Raw genomic sequence first — 24,347 nt, 5'->3', positions numbered from 1 at the left:
CGCTACTATAGCATGCCACAAGCGCCTTGCACTCACGCCCACAACGCCGATATGGCCGCACGACGCATAGAGACGTCACTGTCACTCGAACGCTCCGCGAGGGCTAAACGCTCGCACAGGACATGGGCTCGCGGCTTATGGCTGAGCCGGCTTGGAAAAAAGCCCGGACGCGCGCCCTCCCGCGCGCAGGGAGTGGTGCCACCTACTACCCACTACTGCCTTTTTTCTCCGCTCGGCGCGCCACGAGCCGGCTGTCAAAAGCGGTCGTCGAGTCGAGACGCGCCAACCTCGGAGCGTTTCTTTCTCGCTCTGGGTTCGGCCACTTGCTTATCGCAGCGGATGAGTGGGCGTTGTCTTTTGGAAGCGTATAGGCGACGCGTCCACCGTCTTCTAATGCCCTCAAATGAGCCGCTAAAGAGAGAGAGAGAGAGAGAGAAAAGAAACGAAGCGGCGAGGACCACATTTCGCGTTTGACTCGCGCGCGCGCTGCGTGGGACGAATATGTGTGAGTGCCGCCCGTAGAATTGAGGCCCGGTTGAAAAAAAGAAGAAAAAAAAGCGTATTGTGCACAGCGTGTGTTGGTGCCTGTGCCGCTGTCGCTGCCGTGTGTGCGTATGGGACGCCACGTGTCATAGGCCCAGAACAGGCCCCGCTGCGAAGGACTAGAATGAAAGGGTGCGGTCATTTAAGGCGTATCCTTATAGGGGCGACATGCTTTCGGGCCTGCCCTCAGGCGTTAGCTGGCACTTTCAATAGCAATGCGGACATAGTTAATACATTTTATTATTTTTTTATTTTACCAAAGTAAACTATTAGACGATTGGTGCATGCTTGTATCGAGGTCAAAAATAAACGCGTGAAAGAAAGTGAATACAAGGACGACGGTAGCACGAGTGTTTGCTCACTTGTACGGTTATACCAACATATAATTCCTTATTCTGGAACTCACGTGAATGTAGCACTTCTTTTCCTCTTCTTTTTCGAAACGACGTTTAGCAAATCTGTAAGGAACAGCTATTTTAAGCCTTTCAAGATGAATTTCCTGACGAGGGGAAATCAGCCGCGTCAGAACGGTCAATTTCGAAGTAGGTAGTTAATAAAGTTCACTAATTAACTTCTTAATCATACAGCTTAAGCCCCGTTTGGCAATTGCGAAATTGAATCCAGTCAGTAGCGCAGTCACGTCAGCTCAACATAAAGTTCCGCCACTTTTAAGGTATATAAGGTATTTAAGGTATGCGCGGGTGCTCTAGATAGGATCGTAGTGAACTGCTGGAGAGGCGCTTTTTGCGGAACTGCTGACTGCAAGGACATGCATTGTACAGCCCCTTTAATTGTCGCATATTTCGAAAGTGGCGCTAGTGCTAAGGTTTCTGCTACGCAAACGTCACATCAATCTCGGCGACACGTAGCGTAAAGTGAGCAATTAAAAGAGTATCAGTGATTCTTGCTAATTGGCGATTTGTCAGGCAAGTAATCTCTGCCTCCCCTGGTAATACAGGAATTCCTGATAACTGTGAAACTTGGAGGGTTAGCAAGTGAGCTTCAAAATGAAGTTATATTAGGGCCACAATGCAAGCAATGGAACGAAACAGTAATGCAGATCCAAACGGACATGTTGGAACCTACGCGAAGCGAAGCTTTAGCGAAACTAATAACCCTGCGTTACAGGAGGAAAAATTACACGTGCAAACTGTGGTTGCTTTAATGTTCTATCATTGTGCATCCTGATAAATGTAATAAAGCTTTCATTTTGCTTTCAAACGTTCATTTCAGGAGATGCAGAATGTGCCCTGCAGTGGACAACGTGCGCGCCAGCTTCGGTGAGTGTAGGGGCCGAAAGTTTTCTTTCTTTCTTTTTTCTTCTTGCTCCAACAGACTAAGATCTTGCGTCCACATTAACAAACATAAGCTTGATAAGTTTGGATGCGGCACACGTTACTCTGCGTTATGCAATATGAAAAGAACAGCCGCGCAACTTTTGCTCGTAATGTGCAAGTATACCTATAGCAGTGACGTATAGTCTGGAACTTATTTCGTGAGGACGGGTTCGCAATTGACTGAACAGGGTGTGTCTGGGCAGTCGTGTGTTGTCGCACATCGATTAATGCCATGTATCCTGATGCACACTAATCTGAGTTGGTGGGGTGGGGGAGGAGGGTAGGGGGAAACAAAGGGGCTCGTGTACGGTGCCCCAACGCCATGGCTACGCCCCTGATACCTTAAATTTAATGTAATTACATGTCGCTTTGCCCTAGCCACCCAGTGGTTTTACGTATTTGTGATGCGCAATATTTCTGACGGGAAAACTAGCTGACGAAGACACCACGCACATCGTCCGCAACTAAACATGCTTTGACAGGTGGCTTTTGTTTCGCTGCAGCAGCAGCAGCTGGTAGGTCATTCGATTGTTCCTTACTATGAGCTTACTATGAGCACGAAAAACTCCCGATACAGCTTTCTGCTGCTCCGAATACCTGCAACATAAAAGTGTTTTGGACCTGAAAAGGACGTACTAAAAAGAGTAAAACGAATGCCAGTACGCCCGTCGGTAAAGTCCTTCTTTTTCCAGCCCCACACCAATATTTTACCTGTGAAACCGTGGCTAGATGAAAAAGGACTTTCCGTGCCTTGGAGCGTCAACTGTTTACTATGCCGGAAACCCGAAACAGTAGAACACATTTTTATTGACTGCTGGGACGCTGTGCTCCAGGACTTGCCGATTATGGGATTCGCCGAGCATGTGCTGGTGGGCTAGTTGGTTAAGCATGATTACAAATACGGCGGCGAATAAAACAACACACGAAGAAGGGAGGGTCTCGTGTCTCCCTTCTTCGTGTGTTGCTTTATTCGGCGCCGTCTTTGTAATATGGGATTCGTTCCTTGCCTACTCTAAATGAAGACAAAGTACCCTATGACATGTTCATGCTGGTGTCCTTACATAGCTTATGGAAAACTAGAATGGCCGTGAGACATGCCGAAATAAACGCCCGGCCTGTTAGAGAATACTTCATTGAAAGCATTTGTCATATTAAGGAAATGTATAATTTGCAAAAAGAAAAACCAACATGGCTCAGTGTGATGACTCAGCTAACGAATTTCAAGCGTTTTTAGCCCTGTGACCGCCAACCAACGGCAGAGATTTTGTCGTGACTGTTGTGTATTGTCAAAATGTCTTGTTTTGTATGTTGCCATGTCGGTAATAAAGAAAAAAAAAATAAGTGTTTTTCCGAGCGGGAAAAAAGCCCGCGGATATACGCGCAAAGTGCCTCGATCGAGCGGCGTCAGTCGCGCGGCAATTTTTGTTGCCAACTTTCCTGGCCTGTTCCTCCATCCGCTGTCCACGCTTTTCAAGTGCAGATACTTGTGCACTTTGGCTGCCCATTTATTTTAATCCGTGTGCTTGAGTATTCTTTCAAAACTAATTTTGCTCATGCGCTTCTCTGACTTAAAACGAGGCCTAACCCATGTCACCCTGTGCTGCTTCATTTGTGGTTTCACCGTGGGCTCCCGAAGCCAACCGGCCTACCGATTTGGTTCACTTACGACCCCGGCAATATGTCCGATTTTAACCACAAGATGTAATTTGTGAACGTGAACGCTGGCGCCATTGCTCCTTTCCAGATTGCACGCATCACCTAATATTTATTGTGGCCCCAAAGTGTTCTATGTTTTATTATTAACGCGACAGCGTTAAGGAGCTCGTGTCGTAGAAAAGCCGGTATCGTCGGCGTCGGCGGCGTTGGCCGTGAGCGATAAATACCGGGAGGTACTTTTGCTGCATTCCACTGCCTTTTTATTTACAGATTCTCTTGGTGGGTGCTTGAGTAAGTCTTCCCTTCGTTTAGCTATACGCCGATGTATTCTATATATTGCTTGAATGTGGGTATGACTTGCTGTTCAATTGACACCGCGTAATTACTCGTCTCTTCACTAAAGATCGTAAATCTACATTTCTCCGTGTCAAACTTGAGGCCTGGATTTGTCGCTGCGTTGCCACATATATTCGCAAGCGTCTGTAAATCTCTTGCATTGTCCGCTAGTACCACTGTGTCATCCGCATACGGCAGTCCGGGGACCTTCCGTTGCACCATTTGTCCACTAGATAAATCAAACCCTAATTCTCTTCTTCTTTCCATTCGTCTTTCTATGCCCCTAACATAAAGCGTGTATAACAGTGGAGACAGAGGACACCCGTGCTTCAGTTCTTGATTAATTCCCACCACTTCATTACATTTTCGGCCTTCCCATGGAATTTGTACTCCGTTGTCTCTATACAGCGTATTTCAGCGAACACTCTTAAAAATATTTAAAAGTTGCCTGTGGCAGATATGACCATTCCAGTTCATGAGCTGGTCTACTCGAAGCGGCGGACAATACTTGTACAAAAAATAGAGATATAAAATCGACTAATCAATAAAAAAATCAGTAATTAACTTTCTAACGAATTACATTATGACCCATATTGCAAATTACAAATTATAGCCGCGTAGTTCGCAAGGCGGATCCACTTGGAACGTGGATCCGCCTTGCGCCAGATAATTTGTTAACAAAGCGTCGTTTCATGCACTGAAGCACACAAGTTACTGGAACGCCAATGCATTTCTCCGCAAAGTTCGGGAATTTATATCTCGAAACTGCAGTCGTCCTGAGAATTCGCTCCAAGTGGATCAGCTTTGCGAAGTCATCTGCTAGAATTTGTAAATTGCAATATGGGTCATAAGATAATGTACTAAAATGTGAATTAGTGAAGTCTTGTTAATCAACCGGTTTTGCATCTGAATTTTTTTTCTTGCAAGTATTGGCCGCCGCTTCGAGTAGACCGGCTCATAAACTAGAACTGAGCTATCTGCCACCGGTAACCTTTAAAAAAATTGGAAAGTGTTCGCTAAAACAGCCTGTATATATAGACGCACATCATCATCATCATCATCACCACCACCACCACCACCACCACCACCACCACCACCACCACCATCATCATCATCATCAACATCATCAGCCTGGTTACGCCCACTGCAGGGCAAAGGCCTCTCCCATACTTCTCCAACTGCCCCGGTCATGTACTAATTGTGGCCATGTTGTCCCTACAAACTTCTTAATCTCATCCGCCCACCTAACTTTCTGCCGCCCTCTGCTACGCTTCCCTTCCCTTGGAATCCAGTCCAATCTTCCCTCCTCATTACATGTCTTGCCCATGCCCATTTCTTTTTCTTGATTTCAACTAAGATATCATTAACTCGCATTTGTTCCCTCATCCAATCTGCTCTTTTCTTATCCCTTAACGTTACACCTATCATTCTTCTTTCCATAGCTCGTTGCGTCGTTCTCAATTTCACTAGAACCCTTTTCGTAAGCCTCCAGGTTTCTGTGGTAAGACACAGCTGTTATATACTTTTCTCTTGGGGGATAATGACAACCTGCTGTTCATGATCTGAGAATGCCTGCCAAACGCACACTAGCCCATTCTCATTCTTCTGATTATTTCAGTCTCATGATCCGGATCCGCAGTCACTTCCTGTCCTAAGTAGATGTATTCCCTTACTACGTCCAGTGCCTCGCTACCCGTCGTAAACTGTTGTTCTCTTCCAAGACTGTTAAACATTACTTTCGTTTTCTGCAGATTAATTTTTAGACGCACCCTTCGGCTTTGCCTCTCCGGGTCATTGAGCATGCATTGCAGTTGGTCCCCTGAGTTACTAAGCAAGGCAATATCATCAGCGAATCGCAAGTTAGTAAGGCATTCTCCATTAACTTTTATCCCCAATTCTTCCCAATCCAGGTTTCTGAACACCTCCTGTAAACAGGCTGTGAATAGCATTGGAGAGAACGTATCTCCCTGCCTGATGCCTTTCTTTATTGGGATTTTGTTGCTTTCTTTATGGATGATTACGGTGGCTATGGAGCCGCTATAGATATCTTTCAGTATTTTTACATACGGCTCGTCTACATCCTGATTCCGTAATGCCTCCATGACTGCTGAGGTTTCGACTGAATCAAAAGGTTTCTCGTAATCAATGAAAGCTATATATAAGGGTTGGTTATATTCCACACATTTCTCTATCAGCTGATTGATAGTGTGGATATGGTCTATTGTTGAGCAGCCTTTACGGAATCCTGCAGGGTCCTTTGGTTGACTGAAGTCTAAGGTGTTCCTTATTCTATTTGCAATTACCTTAGTAAATACTTTGTAGGCAACGGACAGTAAGCTGATCGGTCTATGGAATGGAATGGAATGGAAAACTTTATTGACTCTTTTAATATAATTTTTCAAGTCTTTGGCGTCCCCTTTCTTATGGATTAGGATTATGTTAGCGTTTTTCCAAGATTCCGGTACGCTCGAAGTCATGAGGCATTGCATATACAGGGTGGCCAGTTTTTCTAGAACAATCTGCCCACCATCCTTCAACAAATCTGCTTTTACCTGATCCTCCCCAGCTGCCTTCCACCTTTGCATAGCTCCCAAGGCTTTCTTTACTTCTTCCGGCGTTACTTGTGGGATTTCGAATTCCTCTAGACTATTCTCTCTTCCATCATCGTCGTGGGTGCCACTGGTACTGTATAAATCTCTATAGAACTCCTCAGCCACTTGAACGATCTCATCTCCATATTAGTAATGATATTGCCGGCTTTGTCTCTTAACGCACACATCTGATTCTTGCCAATTACTAGTTTCTTCTTCACTGCTTTTAGGCTTCCTCCGTTCTTGAGAGCATGTTCAATTGTATCCATATTATTCTTCCTTATGTCAGCTGTCTTACGCTTGTTGATTAACTTCGAAAGTTCTGCCAGTTCTATTCTAGCTGTAGGGTTAGAGACTTTCATACATTGGCATTTCTTGATCAGATCTTTCGTCTCCTGCGATAGCTTACTGGTATCCTGTATAACGGAGTTACCACCGACTTCTATTACACACTCCTTAATGATGCCCATAAGATTGTCGTTCATTGCTTCAACACTATGGTCCTCTTCCTGGGTTAAAGCCGAATACCTGTTCTGTAGTTTGATCCGGAATTCCTCTAGTTTCCCTCTTACCGCTAACTCATTGATTGGCTTCTTATGTACCAGTTTCTTCCGTTCCCTTCTCAAGTCTAGGCTAATTCGAGTTCTTACCATCCTATGGTCACTGCAGCGCACCTTGCTGCGCACGTCCACATCCCTTATGATGCCAGGGTTAGCGCAGAGTATGAAGTCTATTTCATTTCTAGTCTCGCCGTTCGGGCTCCTCCACGTCCACTTTCGGCTATCCCGCTTGCGGAAGAAGGTGTTCATTATCCGCATATTATTCTGTTCCGCAAACTCTACTAATAGCTCTCCCCTGCTATTCCTAGTGCCTATGCCATATTCGCCCAAAGCCTTGTCTCCAGCCTGCTTCTTGCCTACCTTGGCATTGAAGTCACCCATCAGTATAGTGTATTTTGTTTTGACTTTACCCATCGCCGATTCCACGTCTTCATAGAAGCTTTCGACTTCCTGGTCATGTAGATGTAGATGTAGGGATGTAGATGTAGGAGACTAGATGTAGGGGCGTAGACCTGTACAACCTTCATTTAGTACCTCTTATTAAGTTTCACAACAAGACTTGCCACCCTCTCGTTAATGCCATAGAATTCCTGTATGTTACCATCTGTATTCTTATTAATCAGGAATCCGACTCCTAGTTCTCGTCTCTCCGCTAGGCCCCGGTAGCACAGGACGTGCCCGCTTTTTAGTACTGTGTATGCTTCTTTTGGCCTCCTAACTTCACCGAGCCTTATTATATCCCATTTACTGCCCTCTAATTCCTCCAATAGCACTGCTAGACTCGCCTCACTAGATAACGTTCTAGCGTTAAACGTTGCCAGGTTCATATTCCAATGGCGGCCTGTCCGCACCTATTGAGGTATAAAACACACCACGGCTTAGTCATAATCGCACCGTAGTTTCGGCGCGTAAAACCCCAGAATTAAATTCGTTCTCGTTGGTTGTGCTCGTGAGCGTATTGCTATAGTTCCCCGCTCTGCGCAGAGTCGTTGACTTGTTGCTTACGTTTGATGTGTTGAACCTGACGCTGTGTATTTCTGCGTTCCCGTTCTTCTTCAGGAAGCGGCTGCGGTCGTCTTTGCGCCATTATACGGCGGATGCGAACAGCGCCCCGGCGATACGAACTGCTCCGGCGCGACACTTGCTCGTGTCCATGTAGCCCGCTGTCATTATGAACCTTATCCAACAAGATCCGATCCCTTATACATTACGACATGCATAACTGGTGGTTCGCAGGCTCATTTAGTGCTTGTTATTTATTCAAAGGTACGCTGCTCTCTGTGTTGTATGGTTGATTTAAATGAATTTGCCTGCTTGCGGGGGTTATCAGCCATTGTATTCGCCTTACGTGACGGGCAGGTTTATCGTTGGGTAGGAGGCACAGTTAAAGAAAGTTCCGGCATTGCCTTGCACGCCTCTCCACCCATCACGAAAGAGCAATGAGAGGAATCCCTCAGGAGGAGCAGTCTGCACATTAAACTAACTCCAGGCTCTCCAGAGGGCCTGGCCACGACATTGCAGCGGGACTTGGTCGATCTCTTGGTCCCATCGTGGGCGGAGCCACTGACTTGACCTTGGGGAGCCGAATATCTCAGTTCCTCAGGACTCGAATAAAGTTCTCGTCCTGCCGTGCCCTGCACGTGCAGCTGAACGTGCCCGACGAAACGCGCGCACGTTCTCCGAAATAAAAGGGCAACGCACTTGCGTATACACGTCGGGGAAGGCGAACTATACGTGTATCCGTACACGTGTGAACTGCGCGGTCGATGGCACGCGCCTTTCCAGCGACCACCCTTGAACCCGACGCGAGACACGAGCTCGCGGGTTCGAGCGGGTTGCATTGCACAGCCGAAGCGTTTTCCGTGGCTGCACGCGTAACAACAGCCTATACACGCAATCTAGACGCCGTAACCGCGGCAACCGATCTGAGAGCAGACTCCGTTCCCTCGTGGCGAGTGCTTTCCCGTATAGTGCGTTCTCGTCAACAGTGTAATTGACTTGGAACGAAGGAATCCAGGGATTCGAGAGGGCGATGATCGCGGCGCCAACGCGACCCTGGCCGAGGTCACTCGATATGCCCTATATAGTAAGTACTGTGGAGGCTGAAAACGCGGGATGCGTGAACGACCACGAACGGTGAAACGCAAAACGTCGTATACGTACACCGAGGAGACGGTGCCCGTTACTTCCAACGTATAAAGCAACATTGGGGGCAACGCGCGACGTATCGTCCGACCCGCCACGTTGAGTCGGTGACTCGCGACGTAGATTTTGCTACGAGAATTAACTGTAAGGAACACTAGTGCTTATGGTTTGCGTATGCTGCGAATGCGGTGCACGTGCTAAAGGCTGGTCTGGGAATGGTGATTTTAATGCGTATATTTACTCCGTAATCTTCGGCCTTGTCAGCTGAAACTGATTTGCGATTTTTGCAATTGAATCATGTGCAACGAGACACTGCGTTATGAATGCAACAACTCGCAATGGTTTCGCGCGTGAGCTGCTACCTTCGTGAGGCTAGAAGCAGCAACAACGACGACGACGACGACGATGACGACGACGACGACAAATAAGTGTTCTCGATAATTCAGAAGCACATCCCGTAATAAATAATCCCGCGAGAACGTTTGAAGTTACAAGTGCGATGATTATATATATGCGTTTCTGGTGTCCTTCATGCCCATGGCAGCGAACGATCGCAGCGCAACAGATCGCACACCCTGCAGTTTTCTTGATGTCCGAACGTGGCCTCCGTGATCGCAGATGCGCCCTTGCAATCTCGGAGGCCACGGATGAAAACTCCGCGGCCCACAGCGTTCTCCTGCTGAAGTCGAGTTGGCGGCCGCAAGCCAGAGGAATTCAAAAGACGACAATGTTCAGAATCACGCTGCGCGAGTCATTTAATACTATGAATGACTCTGGTAACATTTAAAAAAGGAAAGGGATGCTATCACAGTGACCCTTTGGCTGGATTACAAGAGCTGATATTTGGGGCTACTTTGTAAGTATGTATGGTTGCCTTAATAGCGTCAGAGATGACGGCGCAAGTGAGTATGTCAGGAAAAGCGCTAACTTCAAACTCGTTGAAGTTGAACTTTATACAGTTTGAACTTAGCGCTTGTCCTGTCATTCTCACCTGTCTCGTCGTCTTTCGGGATGTTAAGAAAAAAAAAAACCATGCTTGGTAAGCCATAAAGCGCAGAATAAAGAAAGGTGGGTGGAGACGCTGCCTCGAACTTTCCCGCATCAACCGCTGCTGTGACGTCAGGGATTTTCACAGTGCGTCTCATTCGGGTTTCGTCTCGTTCGGATTCGAAAAACAACGCATTCTCAGTTAACTATAGAGTCCAACTGTGGTGTGCTTTCAGAACTTTTTGGGGCCATCAAATGGCCTTAATGAGGAAAAAGAAAAGAAGTCTTCCAGTAATTCGTATACCTTTTCCCGCCGTATGAACCACAAGGGAGCTTTGAAGGAGAACTTGTGTTCGTATCTGTTCTAAATCAGTTGGGAAAGACAGCGTCGCGACAGGCGACGGGGAAGCGGCAGGGCGTTCTTTATTTCCTCGGCAGTGTTCGGCCAGCAGCATGCATTTTCGCCGTCATCCGACGGAAGCCGACCTTGTTCACGGAACGCACGCTTGAGAGCAGCAGCACGATACCTATGCGCAAAGGCTCCGTCACGTGGCTTTTTTCATATTTCGCGGGCTTTCTTTGCAACACGGGAAAAAGCACTACGTGAGACGTGTCGTAAAGAAAACAACTCGATCGGTGGTTTTTGAAGGTGCTCAACAAATCCGCGTATCATACTTGGGGTCCTCAACCAATAAATGAAGAGTTGGGTAAGTAAACGTAATTAATTAGTGAGTTATGGGGAAAAATGTCTGAGTTACTATAGGCTGTTGTGAATAGTATGCGCGTTCGGTTGAATTCGCTTCCGACGCGCCTTTCAGTTTTAAATTCCTGGCTCAAGTTATTGTGGGACACCCTGCCTATCTATCTATCTATCTATCTATCTATCTATCTATCTATCTATCTATCTATCTATCTATCTATCTATCTATCTATCTATCTATCTATCTATCTATCTATCTATCTATCTATCTATCTATCTATCTATCTATATATATATATATATATATATATATCAGTGCAACGTTGAATCACAGGGTCTTTCAGTGAAACATGTGAAAGAATAGATTCACGTAGGAGAAAACGAAACCAGTATATCACTACTGTTTCGACCGGGGTCATGCCTTCACTCCGACGGAGGCCGGTGTCCTGCAAGAACGTCAGTGATGTACATAAAAAAACACCGTGGTCCTACCGAAGCGTTAGTATACTTATATTTTGTACGTTTGCCTTGTGTATAGGTGTATACTTACCTACAAAAGTGGGCACAATGCATGCGTCTTTAGTGTAACACAACACTCATACCGCACAACTAAAAGAATAAAAATTAACTGGTAACCTAAAGAATCCAAGGTGATCGTTCATTGATCCACGAGCAGGTAGCTCCACACTCAGGTTGCTCATGAAATAGTGAGCTGGTTGTGGCAAGAATCTCGGTGCAACAAGGGTGGTGACCGTCATGTGCAGTGGCTCGGGGGAATGCATGCAGCAGTACGACAATAACTGCTTTCCTATTTTTGCTCATGCCACATCAACCAATTATTCGCGGTTAAATCATTAATAAAAAAACATTGGAGAGTTCGAATTGGCCCGCACAAGGCAAATACAGGCAATAAAATCAGCTCCAGCGCTTGTCGGAAGGATGCCGCAGTGGTACGGTTGACCTGCCGTGGAGGGGCCGAGACCCTCCTTAAGAAACAGAGGAGGCCTGAGGCGCCCCCCCCCCCCCCCCCACTTTGGTTTTAAGCACTGTGTACTTGACAATTAGTATTTCGTCTAGATCCACTGCTTAGTTCAGGTATAGATGCTTTTACTGTTACAGTCAGTCACGGGTCTGGTATATAACTATGCACGAATCGCAAGAAACAAGACCATGGACGTCTATCTTGTCTATACGGCTGTCGGGGAGTGGTCGTCCCCTACGTCTAAATCTCTCCAGCGATTCGGGACAGCTTCATTCGGGCCCCCGAAAAGCGTGGCGCTAATCCCCTCAGCCGCATCCGGAGCTCGTGGGCTGCAGGCGTCCGCATTAGCATACCGCAGGATCCTCGCTCCTCCTTTCATTTCTTATCGCTCTCTCTCTTTCTATCTCTCTCTCGTTCTGCCTTTCCCGCTGTGCACTGGGCCCACCTTTCTTATTCATCCCACACGCGCTTAATACTCCTCGGCTGCCGCAGCTCAAACGGCAGCACGCGATCTCATCCACGCGAACGTCTACGCATATTGCACACGCCCTCGCCAAGCGGCAGGCTTCACCTCGTACCACCACCACCACCTCGTAGAGGGCGTTCGTAATAGGCTTACGCGGCCGTAGACGTTTTATTGTTATTCCTCTCCAGGTTGGTGCGCCCGATATAAACGCGCAGGGAACGCGGCGCGGGTCCATACCGCACCGACCCTCCTCCCATCTACACCGCGTCCCTCTACACACTCCTTGTCTCTACGGGCCTCTACCTACGCAAGTGGTTGCGGCGAGATGTAATTACATCCGGGGCACTCACTACTCGGGGCTTTTCTATCTTCGCCACATCTCGCGCACGCTCGTCCGCGTACATGCCGCGCGTATTCGTTGCCGTCTGCTTGCAGCGCGCTCGGAGGTGGCGCGCTCGTTGCGACCCCTGGCGGCCATTGTTTTCCAGCGTCTCCGGAGGCCTTAAGAACCAGAAGGCGTTCGAATGAACCGCACGTCTGCGTGCGTGCGAGTGCGTGAGATCGTCGGTCTTGCGGGGGAGGAGCGGTGGATGGAAGAAGAAGAATCCGCCCCGGTGCTCGCGCTGAAAAGAAACAAACAAACCAAATAAACAAACAAACGAACAAAAGAGGAAACGAATACGTACAACAGCAGCTCCTCCCAAATCCGCGATGGGAGGATTTTTTTCGCAACGCCTCCTTTGGAGATCCGCCGTGGCTCCTTGGAAGGACGTCGGCGAATCCGGGTTCGCGGCGTCCGCTAAGAGGCGCTCGTTTCTCGCAAAAAAAAAAAAAAAAAAAAAAAAAAAAAAAAAAAACAACGGTATTGCGTATTTGGTTAAATCAAGCAGGGTAGTTCACTATTTGTAACCGCCCCGTCTCGAAGGAGGTGCCAATAAACCATTACCATCATCACCAAAAGATATCGCAGCAAATATTCGCAACAAGATGAGGCATGTAGGTAACGCGCATCTTCCAGAAGCGCTTGGATATACAGTGGACAGAAGCATCAACTGGCCAGTAGACGCGATAAGCGACATACGTTTAGAGTATTGGCGGCAAAAAAGAAGGGGAGATATTGATTGATACCACCGGATCCGTCAGAGGCATAGGTAGCGATACAAGCCAGATAGAGGAACATTGAGGAAGAAAAAAAAATATAGTGTGTAGATTTATAAAAAATGCTAGAAAAAAAAAAAGACATGTACAGCATACCTCAGTAAATCAAGCAGCCTAGGTTACGATTTTTCACCACCCCGTTTCAAAGGCAACGCAATAAATCACAATCTCGATCATCATCATGACAATCATCATCGGTGGCACCGCGAAACTCAGTGCAATGGTGCACACACTTTCCTGACCTCCTGAACAGGTTAGGGACCACACAGCTATGCAATCCACAATGCAATAGAGAGAAATGTGGGAACAGAACGTAAGAATATATGGCTCCTTCTGGGGGGGGGGGGGGGGGGGTCGATGGGATGCCCTTCTAGTTCTTTTTATCATAACAGGCTAATGTTTCCTGTTACACTCGATCCCAAAACAGCCCCGAAATATTAATTTGAATTCGTTGACGGACATTCATAGTTCGTGTCTGCGTCTTGGTTGATTTTAAAACACATGACGTGCTAGAAAAACTGCCACCTCCGCAACAAACACTGCGACCTTGTCAAATAACTGTGCTATAGATTATAGTGTCTTGTAGTGTAATGACGCCGTTACACTTTGACATCGGTAGCCTTGTCAAAGCAGGGAGGCCAAGCAGCGGCTTTTTTACACCGACAGCTGTTACGGGAAATCGTGGCGTCACACATTCCACTGTGTGTATGTTGTGGCTGGCGTACTACTATATAGGGACGCGCAGTACTGACCATGCGGTGGCAGTTATAAATAAAAAGTTATTAAAAGGTTCAAAACAAATTTAAATTCCTTAATACTGCACCTAACATGCCGAAAACTATATAGAGGTGTTGTTTCAATGTCCAGCCCGAAGCCTCGTTTGAGCAAAGGGCATCCTATCAGTGTGCTCGGAAACTGTACAAGACGAGAAAAATGGCAATCGCGAAAGCTAGACACCGTTCCTTTCGTCAAGTATACTCAAATCCGCTGGTCTAACCTGTTCAAAACGCACCGAAAGGTGATATCCCCGAATGTGTGTTCGCTAGAGAATATGGTTACGCATACGTCTTCGGGCGGTTTCGTTATCGGGCCAATGTAGGGAAGATAACCCAAGAAAATTGAATACATTTTCAACGCGTGTACCTCAAGGCGACCGCAGCAAAACACTTGCATTTGAGACAACAGTGTTGGCTGCATATCTGATATACTCTGCTTACATTCTCAAAGGTAAGAACGTCAATTTACGGGAACAGCATACCCATAGGTTTTCGAGAACTTGCAGTACTAATTAACTGCTAGTGCTATAGCACAATATTGCGCGTATTTAACGTCGGAGTGAATATGTCGGCATGCCTGGCTACCCCCGGCCATGTGCACTGGCGTGTGGCGGGCTTTCGCGGGTAGACTTTCAAATTAGACCTTTACCTCATTTTACACGGTTATAGCAAATTACACTTATAGTGTTCGCGCTGGTTCGAGAGACCTCTTGTGTGACAATTCTTGCGTCATATTCGCCTCACATATTCGCGCTTGGCTCGCGCGTGTGCGCTACGCTGCTGTATATATTTCCGATAGCAGGTTTCAGTTAGCTGCTTGCAGTGGGATTAACAAGGCAAGTTTGGCGAGTTGGTGATTTAACTTGTTCATATATGGGTGGGCAGCGCAATCGGGGTTTCGTCCGGGTTGCGCCGCCCACCCATAGTTGCATTGTGGCAGCGCTGCCCACCCATAGTTGCACTGTGGCACGTGATTTTGCACGAAAACATCTTATGTGTCATGCGTCCAATCACGCGAGATCAAATTAAATAAAGAAACAAAAGCGATCGAGGCAAAGTTTCTTTGCGCGAATTCCTCAGAATCAATGGTGGTCATTCGTCGAGTGCGTGTCTTAGATGGCGCCACAGTACCGCGCCGTTTCACCACAGCGCGTTGTGTTCGTGCCTTAGTAAACGCACAAGCTCGTCATCGGGCACCGAACGGTTGATTAGCAAACGCAGGAGCGTGTTAGTGCCACCGTGTGCAAGCCAAAACTCGGAACTTACAGTCCTTTCAGTCGCAGACTGTTGCAGACAGGTTATTAAACTTCAAACATCGAAGCGTTCTTCCGGGTCACGTTATCCCAAATCCGCTGACCCCTCCGGCCTAAAAGGGTGTGTGAGCGTGTTGCGGTCGCGTTTCCCCTCCACAAGGTCCAAGGGAAAAACTCCCCAACTAGCGTGACAGAGCATCTTGAACGCGGGAGTGCTAATACTCCTGCGAGTGCAGTTTATCATTCTACTCGCTGTTTAACAAGCCCCCGGCGTAAAAAGCTGCTCCGTGGGAAACGTCTAGAAGGCGGGGGTCTTCTTTGGTACAAATTTCTCGTAAAGAGCCATAACCGGTGAAGAGGCGGGGTTCGGGAGTCGAGAACGCAAAATGCTTCGTGGTCTCGCGAAAGACAATCCTTCAATATGACGTCCACCCCAACCCCTCTGCCTCTCACTCCAAAAACGCTGGAAGCCGGTGGTGCGGTGAGCTAGCGGTGTAAATAAGCAATTGGCTCACGCGAAAGCATTGAACCCCCGAAGTTGCGCTCCGAGCCGAAAACAACACACGCGCCGCTCTTTCGTGAATTCTCCGCTTCTTTCGTTTCCCTCTCCTGCTCCCATGGAGCGTATGCCTTCTGCTTTGTGCATTGTGGTTTTCTTTGGCTGTGTACAGATTGAAACTTGGTGGCAGTGGTTTGTGCTTGTGCGTGTGTGTTTGGAGAGGTGAGGAGGGCGAAAGAAATGGGAGTGGAAGAGGAGGCACGTAGAGGGAGGCGGATGCCATGCATAGCGAGCAGCCGACCTCTGGGACCTTTCACCTTTTTCTTGCTTCTGTGTATAGTTACACATACATGCTTGAAGAGTGCGCGGTCCGTTAAATCTCTCCCTCTCTCTCTTTCTATCTCTCGGGCTGTTCTATTTTCTAGGGCGTCGTTTTCCTTCTCTATCGCATTTTTTTTTTTTTTTTTTTTGCCAGTTTAACGGGTGACTTCGCTCTCTAACTGCACGTTTTCCTACCGCTCCACTATCGTACACGATGCAGCCAGAGTCTCCTAGCAACAGGCAACTCGAACCATCCATTTCTTCTGACCCACGGGCGTACCCTTCTGCGGGTTTCGAAAGCTCCGCCCCCCTGTATCTCGCAACGAAGAACGCAGAACCCACCGTGTTCAATTCCGCCGTATATCTTATTGCGATTGCCAGGCTCCTTTTCCCGGTTGCGAGAATCGGAGTCGGTTCTCGCTTTCCTTAAATGCTCCCCCCAGCACGCCCACCCCCCCCTACTTTTCTATTTAATTTCGCAATTTGCCTGTCCCGTAACACGCTACTCGTCTCACCTGTGCACAGCGGGCCGAGGAAGTGATTCTGCGCAGAGGTCGACCGAAGAATGCGGCGAGGCGAAGATGGATGATCTTAGTTTTGGTCGAAAGTCTCCGACAATCCTACTGCGTGCCGTACACACCTAGAGAAATCGGCCGCTGGCATTTTGATGTAACGCTCCTTTGCGGGTCAAGGTTTGTGAAAGAAGGAAAAGGGCGACCGATTAGTCATGTTATCGTGTGCGCCACTAATATATGTATACTTAATTGCTTTGTACCTCGTTCCTCCAATTGTCACGTACTTGTGTGTGTTACTCTCAAAGCATACATGCACTTTTTTACAAGATTTTGGATGAATGCAAGGGTTCGTGTGATGCTCAGGCTGAAATTCGACGAGTTTTTTTTTTTTTTCGGTTGTTTGAGACTCTTGGCCCAGAGTTAAAAAAAAAAAAACGTATTGCATCGAAGAATCGTTTTACGTTTTCCAACATTCCCGAGTACCACGCAAGTCAAGGCCAATATTGGGCCACTGTTGTGCGTACTTCGTGTCGTGTCATTATTTGTGTCCATTGTCCCAACTAAAAGAAAAGCATAGCGAATTGTTGAAGACAGATAATTTTAAAAGGCAGCTGCACAAGGACACGGCTTCGAAACGGCGATGTTAACACACACACACTAACGCCTCGACAAACGCGCATGACTTTTATTTAGGGAAAATACGGGGAAGGCGTGAGATGTAAATTCAAGACGATGAGCAAAACGAGAATACGGGTGCACTTGTCTTGTTCAAGGCGTTGAAGACGAGTCCACTTTCCGAAACGTTGGCTCCCGCGTTTACTTCGTTCTCGTTTTGCTCAACTGCTTTTATTTTGTCTTTTTCGTCTGTCTTGTGTATGTGCCTTTTTTTACACGTCTTATATTAAAAAGACAAAAAAATGGCTGTGGCTTAGCTAAGGTTAAGCCCAGGATGCGAAGCATACTAGCCTTTATTTTAGTTGTTGAACCACTGTTTAGCCTGGTGAACTGCTGTTGCTTGGCTATATTTGGTTCGGCTAGACGAAGAAACAACTCATGCGTTACTCTGCTTCGCCTTCAAGAGTGGAACGCGACAGCGTTCCCGTCGACCCGCCAAGGGGTGTAAGACAATGGGCTACGGCGCAGCGACTACGCGCCCCGCATTGGACGCGGTGAGCGTCGAGCAACGCAGCATTCGGCGCGGCAACGAAATGTGCGCCTGAGCAAGCGACGCACGCCTGAGCCTTAGAAACAGCTCGTTTCTAAGGCAACACCGCATTCACTAGAGGCGCTTTTGTACCGCTTTGAAGCATCGTACTCGCGGCTCAGTGGTAGCGTCTCCGTCTCACACTCCGGAGACCCTGGTTCGATTCCCACCCAGCCCATCTTGCAAGAGTTGAGCCAAAGCCACCTAGAAACAAGCGCAGCTGCTTATATACCACCGCGACGCCGCGAGCGACGGCGCGAGTTGGAGCCCCGTTTCTGCTCTGTCGTGACGTCACGGTGTCACGTGGTCAGCCTTGAAGGCGACGCCGCGAGCGACGGCGCGAGTTGGAGGGTTGGAGCCCCGTTCTCCTCTGTCGTGACGTCACGGTGTCACGTGGTATGGCATGGGGCCAAAGGTCATTGAAGGCGACACCGCCGCGCCTGAGGAGCTGGGTTGAGCTCTAGTAATATGCTTCGCATAAAACAAAAAACGTTGGGTGCACATCGGCCCTGCTCCATCACCTGCTACTTTTATTATCACGCCAATGGCGCGCTACAGGAGTAGGAATGGTGCCCACCAGGAAAAAAAAGAAAGCTTTTCTCTCTCGCGTTAGTGGAGTAGAGGGACTTCCTTCCCTTCCTCCATTACACTGCCTCTCCTCAAAGAAAACAACAACAACTTAAATTCGCACTAAAGATAAGAAGATATTGATCATGGTTATATTGCGCTCAGTTTTACACCACCAACTAGCCCCCTTCATTGCTTTACTAAGAAGATATTGTTTTTCAGTTGTATCAGGAAATTAGCTTACTGCAATATAAAAACAATCATTCTTGTCTTGAGAATAGGTTTCAAGCCATGCTAAGCAGTTGCAAAAACAAAAGACGTTGGTGGTGCCACCTGGAAGTTCCTGTGTCAGCTTGCCGTGACATAATACAACGTTACGGACCTATAGTCAGCTAATTCTGTTACATTGGTAAAGAGGGACCACATTTTATTATAGAAAAGCCAAGGACTGAACTTATGACGCTTTAGGAGCTTTTACTAATCCACAAAGGGCCAAATATGAAAAAAAAAATATGACACTTTGAAATCTGTGACGTCACACTGACGAACACGCGCTGGAGTTTCAGCGCGACATCTAAACAGGAAGGTGAATGTGGGTGAATTGCTTGGTGCAGGCCTTGCGAAAAGTTGCCGGCAATTCCTTCGCCTGGACATAGCGAACGCGATACCGACCTGCACACTTCAAGGTCCGGCTAAGAACACCAGGTATCAAAAACCAGTTGACACGGAGTCCGATACACGCTGGGCGTTTCCCAAACCACTCCGACCCACACGGCTAGGCACTCACTTGCTTAACCCTGTATCGCGCAGGAACATTTGCGCAGGAACATTAGGAGGAGTCGCGGCACGTCTTTCCTAATATATAGAATAGAATTTAATGATAGGAAAGACAGAGAGGTCGACCTGGAGCTAGTGCGCTCAAGTCTGCTACTCTGCACTGGGGAAGAGGGAAGAGGAGTGAAAGTACTGGGATCGATGATGATGATAACAGAAGTGGTCAGTGCTTATGTATATGAGACAGTTGCCTTGCTAGAGCCGCTCGTCGACACGAACTGCGCGCGCTTTCACAAGCACACCGGTACATAATGTGATCCCCGCCAACCGCCGGCAGCAGGCCTCTACCTCCCTGATCCATTCCGGCAGAGCGACCTTGACGCAAGGTCATGGGTCAGGTCTTTCCTAAATGTCCAACGTCCTCGCGGGAACAAAATATCACTTCTTTCGTGTGAGCGTGGTACCGTCTATGCACCTCTGCTCATCTCTATGCTATTTAAGAATTACAGATAGTCCAATTTGCCATCGTGTTCCAGCTGGTACTCCTTCCCACATCGGCGTAGCAAGCAACAAGGGCCGCTGAGAGTCTGGCATGCAAAGCGCTATACACTTCAAGCCAAAGAAGGTTTCCCAGGGCGCAAGAAAGAGGCACGAAGAAGGCCACCTTAAGCCACTTGCGATCGTTGTGGTCTCCACGGCATCAACCTGATGCGATTAAGAGACGGACAGGACTGGTGCCGTGCTCTCCTATATCGCACCCGCATATACAGGGTCAGCGCAAGCTCCAACTTGACGGTGTGCAGGACGGCATCATCGTCGTATATGCATTGTGAAGATCTTGGTGACATTGACCATTAAGTACTAAAGTGTGCGAACTTGAAGCAGAACGTAGGATATTAATACACGTAGTATAAACAAGAAAAATAACCAAAATAATGTTTCGAAATAATCATTTGATCAATTCGGAGAGATGTAGCCTATCCCACTCTATTGCCCACTCTAACAAATAAAAAAAGAGAGCACGTCTGAACGGTGTCGCAAGAAGTTAGGTGACATAAGAACGTAATCAAACACAATTTGCATGTTTTGGACTCGACAGAACGAGCGTTGACGTCAGTGGGCGTTATAAAAATAACAGCCGCGGCGCGACGACAAACACGGTTGCCAGTGAACACGTGCCAAAGCGACGAAAGCCACGAACGGAACCGCTTGCCAACGCGGAGGGCCCGCTATATGCAATCCGTGCCGTACGCATGCAGATATATGCGTGCCTTGCGCAACGCGGAAGCGCTGCTCTGGCACCCACTATGTGCGATGGAGGACCGCGATGTCGGTTCCTGAAGAGCGCGCCTGGGCTTGCTTGGTATACGCTTCCTCTGTGGTCACTCGTCGATGCGCGGAATGCCCGCATTTACTCGAGCCTAAGCCTCGTCTTCGCAGTTGGGACACTTCAGTGCACGGGTTCGCGGACTCTCTTCAGTATACACTGTGAAATAATTTGCGCATTTCAATGAAGGGTGCAAATGCGTCTATAACTCAAATAATTCCCTTTATAATAATTTACACCCTTAATGTGAAATAAGGGTGTAAATGTGTCTATAAGACACCCTTACACCCATTTTGGGGGTACGGGTGTGAGTTATAGCCACATTTACACCCTTATTAGCTTTTAACTGTGCAAATTACTTCACGCTGTACTTTCATTTGCAGCAGCCGCTGTGCCTTAGTTGCTGTGGCGTTGTGCTTCCAAGAACGAGGATGCGTCTTCGAATCCCGGACGTGGTGGTCACCCTCCTTTGAGGGAGGCGTGCAAAAAAATAATAATAATAATAATAATAATAAAAAAAAGTGCTCGTGCACCGTGGCTTTGGGTGCGTGTTCAAGAACCCCAGGTGGTCGAAACGGGCCCACGAAAGAAGTCTGATACATAGCCGATCTTTCTAATGATTGGGGCAATAAAGATTAAATTTGGAATTCCTCGCAATAATTTGTTGTCTCGCTGTTAGCTGACAGTGGTCTAACTGTATGTATACCAGGAATTGCTATACATCTGCTAAACTTTCTTTATTTTTCCTTTTCAATTCTTTTAATGCTTTAACGTCGTAACCACAACAGGTTCCGCGTTTACGCCGATATAGAAAACAAATGTGTCTGCTCCTTTCCACGTACACGCCTCTGTACTTTTTTTAACAGGTGCTATGAGGACGAGAGAGCTTCGTACTTTCTTTCATCTTGAGACTGGGAGACACTTGGACACAGGGGTGCTGCTTACATTCGATAAAACACGTGACCGTTGGGTGGACCGGCCGTGGCGCGAGGGCAGCTCGTTCGGAGGGGGGAGGGCACGCTTCAGAAGATGCTAACCGTCTTGCGGCCTCGTGTCGGGCCGAATTGGCTGTGACTACGGCTCGGCTAAACGTCCCTTTCGGACAACCCTCCACCCACCCCCTCCTTCTCCGCTAATGGGCAGCTGTCCATTAGTGGCACATCCGACGACAGGTTAAGTGATTCTCGAAGCGCGGCGAACAGGTCGTGGTGCCACAGCCTTCGACGCGAAGCCGTGGGTAAAGGCGGCTTCGGCCCCCTGTAATCACTTCGTAACACTGGCGGCGGCTAGGGGGCGCTGTCGTAGCCAGCGCACAGGCTGATAAACAGGCTGGCTGTCTCGGGCAAGCATGCATGCGGTGCGTAGCACTTCACACCAAGCTGTTCTTCGCTTACTGCTTGCAAACCGTTGAGTCTAACCAGAAAAAGAAAGAAGAGCAAACCCATGCGAATGCTTGGAACTCGTAGTTGAAAGTACAACGCCAGCTGTGGAGCGTCTCCCGGCCGTGAAATCGTTTCGATGTTTGTGTTGTGAAAAGCTAAGCGTCTATAAGACGAACACAAGAGGAATGACCAGGACCGTTTCTATTTCGTTTCTGATATATGTCCTTAACTGTTCTTAGAGCGTGATATAAGTGTATGATATACATACGTAATGTATACCGTAACTATGCTCCATGTACCGTCAGCATATAATGAAACGTAAACAAGACAAGACAGATCAGAGCACAGTAGTGATTACACGGGAGTGCGACACCCAGTCACTTCGTGGGCGGTTTCTAACCGCGCTTTGTAGTCTTTAAGTTATCGTTTTGTAGTGTCAGTTAGGTCACGATTACAAATGCAAAGCGAGGAACAAATCAGTGCACTGTAGTTGTCTTTTGCTTGTGTGCGTTCGTATTTATACAGATAGTACAGGAATATCACAGTTATATATAATTGTGTTTAGCGATATATGTGCAAAACAATGCCTCTTCATGAGACAAGGTGTGATCGGTGCCGTAAGCGTGCGCGGACCTCTCTTTGATATCGCGTGAATAACAACAACGACGACGACGATGACGACAACGACGACAACAACGACACCAACAACAACAAATAATAAAGCTTGTCTATATGTTTCTTTTCCTGTTTTCTTTTTATTAAATGCAACTTCATGTGGGTGCTTTTCACGTCTAGAACCAAACGTTATATCTTTTGGCGTCGCTTTGGTTTTTCGTAGTCGCTTTGGCTGCAAAAACAACTTTATTATTGATTTGCCGAAGATGCTGGAAGAACGCGTTCATTTGTGACTGGTACCTTTAAAGAAGAAATATGAAACAAGCTTAAAACGTGCGTCGTTACTTTATATCTGTAGCGGGATCGGAGGCGCCCAGCCAGGTTCCACGAACGCGCTATCGATGCCGAGCTGTTGAGGCAGTAAAAAATAACAAATGAATGTCAGCAGACTCAACTGTGATCGATGTCTACGTAGTGCGAAGTCTTTACAAGCGTCTCGGAGCAGTCGCTCGCACGTGAGAGATTCTAAGACGTTCTATCCCGCCTGACGACGCATTCTTTCGTGTCGTGATGGTTACCGTATCGGGCCTCTGGGCTTGAATTCCTCTGTTCGAATCCCATCGTCGGACATAAATTTATGTATATATATTTATATGCGTGTATTTATATGAACGAGAACAAAGGGAACTGAGGTGGTCAAAATCAGTTCGGAGTCCCCACAACGGCGCACCTCATGATTGGTATTGTCCGGAAAATTTTGTAATTTTTGTTGCTGAGCGCGCTTTACAACTTTTGAAATACGAGTGATGCTCTAAAAGTGACATCGTCAATTTCGCAGAATTTCACGTATCTAAATGATTAGTGATTTGACTTCGTAGCTTGAGTTACTCAAGAGTTTGAGTAACTCGAGGCCACTGTGCACACAAGATGGCGTTTCTAATAATGGTGCCTCGTTAGGCTCATTTCTTCTCAGCTATACCACTTTATTTTTAAAGTTTGGTTCTAGTTACGTGAAACATCCGGTATATAACTAAGGTGTCTCGCAGGACCCGAAGTGTACGCCCTGTAGTGGAAGCAGCGAAAACTTTCACAAACGGTTCCGTCCTATTAGAGATCTTTAGCTTAACGTGCACAATGCCCTTGCGTATGCTATAAAATCACGAGCGAAAATGGTGCTTACAGCGAACTCTACGGAAATCTTTGAGCTTGACGCGCAAGCGCTAACCTTTCGGACTTAGCTTCGCAGGCTTTCAGGGGCTCGCTTAGCTAAATAGCGTACGAATGTGGTTGTACCCACGCCCACAGCCGTCCCTGTCTCTTCGCGTCCAAACCCCAAGAAGAGCCGCACATCCACAAACAAAGACGACCGAGAGTAGAAGCATAACCGACTGCGCAGCTTTTTTCTTGGCAATGTGGGATTGTACGCGGCCCGCCTTCAAATATTTGCTCCAACGGATACCGCTCGAAACAGGGCCGACAATCACTGGGCATAATATATCGCCAGCTATCGCGTCGCGAAACAGCAAGTTTTTTCTTCTTTCTTCTTGCTTTCGAACGCACGTGGTTTCCATTCGAACGAGGGCACGTGGCAGGGAACGACGTTTTCTTGGATCCCAGTCTAAAGGGAAGTCTTTCAGTAAAACTTCTGTATAG

General features: G+C 47.5%; 1 long non-coding RNA gene across 2 annotated transcripts in view; it reads left to right on the top strand.

Annotated features, from left to right (window-relative positions):
* The window catches only part of LOC129385553 (uncharacterized), a 449,244-nt gene that overhangs the window by 252,332 nt on the left and 172,565 nt on the right, over positions 1 to 24,347 (top strand). For both annotated transcript variants that reach the window (XR_011895851.1, XR_008613022.2), the window contains exon 2: positions 1,777 to 1,823. This is a non-coding gene — a long non-coding RNA (uncharacterized lncRNA). The remainder of the gene's footprint in view (positions 1 to 1,776; positions 1,824 to 24,347) is intronic.

This window comes from Dermacentor andersoni, chromosome 7 (genome assembly GCF_023375885.2).
Source record: "Dermacentor andersoni chromosome 7, qqDerAnde1_hic_scaffold, whole genome shotgun sequence".
NCBI lineage: Eukaryota > Metazoa > Arthropoda > Arachnida > Ixodida > Ixodidae > Dermacentor > Dermacentor andersoni.
The sequence above is the reverse complement of the archived record's forward strand: the minus strand, read 5'-3'. Positions and strand labels throughout refer to the sequence as shown.